The sequence below is a fragment of the Xenopus laevis genome, chromosome 9_10S, assembly GCF_017654675.1.
Source record: "Xenopus laevis strain J_2021 chromosome 9_10S, Xenopus_laevis_v10.1, whole genome shotgun sequence".
NCBI lineage: Eukaryota > Metazoa > Chordata > Amphibia > Anura > Pipidae > Xenopus > Xenopus laevis.
This window is the reverse complement of record NC_054388.1, coordinates 5,507,299-5,510,950: the sequence shown is the minus strand read 5'-3', so window position 1 is coordinate 5,510,950 and position 3,652 is coordinate 5,507,299.

Here is a 3,652-nt window from a genome sequence, read left to right as displayed (position 1 = left end):
CTCACTTGGTCTTGTGGTGTCATTAAAGGAGAACGTTGGTTGAATGACACTCTAATTTCATGTGGGCACCCAGGGGTGGAGAGAGAGAGAGCGGTGGGGAGAACAGAAGCACAATATAGACAGATAGGTTTGGTGCATCAGCTGAAACAGGATCCTGCTGCCTTGTTACAAGATCTCTTGTTCTTTAACTTGCAGAATCTGTTAACTATTGAAATGCATGACTGACGGAGCCCGGCTGATGCCGAGTTCACTTCTGTTTTTGCAAAATGCGAGACCCTTATCTCACAGGAAAGAGACTCTGTGAAAACAGAAAGAAATGCTACAGCGCAAAGTATGAAGATACATGATATTTGGACTAAACATATATTTGACGTAAAAAGTCAAAATGTAATACTAAAGCATCTTTAGATACTTACATTTTAATTGGCAATTTCACTTGCCCTGGAGTATAGTCAATACCAGTGTCAGCCTTACTGACACACTGGGCATATCTTGGGCATTCCAGTGCATGCATTTAAACAAATTCAAGGGCATGGCCAAAATGTGGATGCTTCTCTGCAGACAGGCTTGGGCCTAAACCCAACCTGGAAAATCTGTTCTTCAGAGGATGGGATTCTCTGGCTGGCCAATCAGAATACAAGATACATGAAGTTATAAATAATGTTCTAGATTAGTGATCCCAAACTAGTGGATCACAACATGTTGCTCCCCAACCCATGGGATGAAGCTCCCGGTGGCATCAAACAGGTGCTTATTTTTGAATTCCTCTCTTGAAGAAAAGTTTTAGCAGCATAAAAACCATGTCTACTTCTAAACAGAGCCTCCAGTAGGCTACCAGTCCACATCGGGACTACCAATAGCCAATCACAGAGCATATTTGGCACCCAAGAAACTTTTTGCATTCTGGTGTTGTTCTCCTACTTTTTTTTTTAAATGTGGCTCATGGGTAAAAAAGTTTAGGGATCCCTGTTAGTTTGTGGTCCACTAGGACCTGCACCTTCTGGGATATTTTCTAGTATTTTTTTTTTAGATGGGGCCAGCGACCAATTGAAAGCTGGAAAGAATCAAAAGAAGAAGGCAAATAATTAAAAAAACAATAAAAAAGAAAAAATGAAGGGCAATTGAAATGTTGCTTAGAATTAGTCATTCTATAACATGTTGAAAAGGAGGCGCATTCAGGCCATTATGTGGGGCACATCATTGAGTTTACAGAAAAACACAGTGAAGTAAAAGAGATACCTTTCTTTGCATAGTCCGGGACTTTTAATTAGGGATGCACCGAATCCACTATTTTGGATTCGGCCGAACCCCCGAATCCTTTGTGAAAGATTCAGCCGAATACCGAACCGAATCCGAACCCTAATTTGCATATGCAAATTAGGGGTGGGAAGGGGGAAAAAATTACTTCCTTGTTTTGTGACGAAAAGTCACGTGATTTCCCTCCCCATCCCTAATTTGCATATGCAAATTAGGATTCGGATTCGGCCGAATCCGAATCCTGCTGAAAAAGGCCGAATCTTGGCCGAATCCCGAACCGAATCCTGGATTCGGTGCAACCCTACTTTTAATAGCAGGGAAAAAGGAACTGTACGTTTCCTATAATGGTTATCATCTTATTTAGCTATTAAACATATCACCTTAAATCTTAGGGTAGAGGCACACAATGCTATTTGGGGGAGTTTAGTTGCCCAACGACAATCACCCCTTCTTCAGGGGACTAATCTCCTTTGTTTTCCGAAGTCGCCTGGATTTTTCTCTTGAGGCAACCTCGGCGACTTCGAAAAATTAAGCACTCGGAGTGCCATTCTAGCCAGCGGGAAGGCATTGTGGGGAGATTAGTCGCCCGAAGAAGATGTGATTTGTCGCTGGGCGACTAATCTCCCCCAAATAGTATCGTGTGTCTCTACCCTAAAGCAACCCGTGAAAGCGTTAAAAAAAACAGAAGCTTTAAAAAAGACAAAAAGTCCTATTAGTGAATAATTTAATTTCTCACTGCTCGTACTTCTCAGAATGCAACTTCCCAAGCAACAGCCGCAGGGTGAGAGGTGCAAATGTTGCAACCAAAGAACCTTCGCATTCTATCAGACCCCCTATAAATGATGCACAGGAACATTCTATTCCCTGCAATTGTTGTGCAATTTATCATTTGGCGAAAGCCATAGCACTTTAGTGCAACTATCCCTGTTCTGTCTTCTAGATGTATGCAGCAGACATTTGAAAATAGTGAAATTAGCGCCCCTTAGTGTTGCACTGGTGTAATACTCTTTGTGCCAGGAACCTACACAGTCTCCATTACCTTCACTGGAAGCGAACTGTGCTGCCAACTACCTCCGCCTGGTCCTTTAATATAGTAGAAAAGACTGGAGCTGTTCCTGAAGGTGCATAGGGGTACATTTACTAAAAGGCGAATTGACAAACGCTGGCGATGATTCGCCGGCATTACCGGTTTTAGGCACTTCGTCGATTTACTAACGGGCGCAGGCATAACTTTGCTAACGAAAGAGACAGACGCTAGCACTCGTTCGCACTCCATCACCAGGCAGATTTTTGCTCTGCCGAATGGACGTTACACCGCAAATTCACTAAGATGCGGATTTTACTGACCGTTAGCTCTTTCGCCAGAATTGCCTTCGCCAGTTTAGACCAGGCAAAGTGCATTGGAGTGCATAGATCTTCCTCATTCTTCTGTTACTTACATATTTTTAGTGGAAAAAGTTGCTCAAAAAACACTGGCGTCTTTTCGTTTTTTTTCATAGTGATAGCTTGCAAAAGTCCTTACATTTTTTTTGGGTAACCGTGTTCCCCCATACATTTTCTAACATATGGAACATAAACTATACATACATATCTGCTGCTCATGTGTCGGGCATTATAACAACTTTATTGTCTTTATTAAGGTTTCCTGGACTTGTGTAGTGTAATGTATTTGCTGCAACATATACGTCCATTCAACTTATGCCGTATGCAAATTAGCCTCAGCGAAGACCTGTAACGAAGTTGCGCTAGGCATAACTGAATGCTAGCGCAACTTCGCTTTGATTGCCAAAGTAACGCTAGCGAAAATGCACGTTAGTTAAAACATCTGACGCGTTTCGTGTGCAGTCACACGTAGTCATACAATCTACATCATACATCTATGACTACCTGTGGCTGCACATGAAACGCGTCAGATGTTTTAACTAATGTGAAATAAAGCTTTTTTGGAATTCTTCATCACCTCCAAGTCGGGTTGCCACCCAGCCGGTATTTTACCGGCCTAGTCGGTAAAATACCTGCCAGGGCCGGGGCCGGTATTACAAATTTACCGGCAATGTAGCTGCTGGTAATTTGTAATACCTATAACAAAAGCCCTTGGCCCTTCGGCAGAAACGTACCTCTCCTTAGTCTTCTGCCCCTCTCACGATGGGGCCCCGCCTCCTTTTGCAGCACGCCACGCACAGCCCCGCCCTTTTACCATCACAGTCTGCCCATTTACCCGTGGATCCGCCCCTTTTTACATCACGGCGTTACTGCCCCATCACTTGCCGGTAAATTTTTTAAAAAAGGTGGCAACCCTACCTCCAAGAAGTTCATGAGTGCGTATCTAAAGTTGAAATTTGGTCGGACGATCTTAACAGCAAGGACATCACATTATTTAAGGATAGCAAAAAAA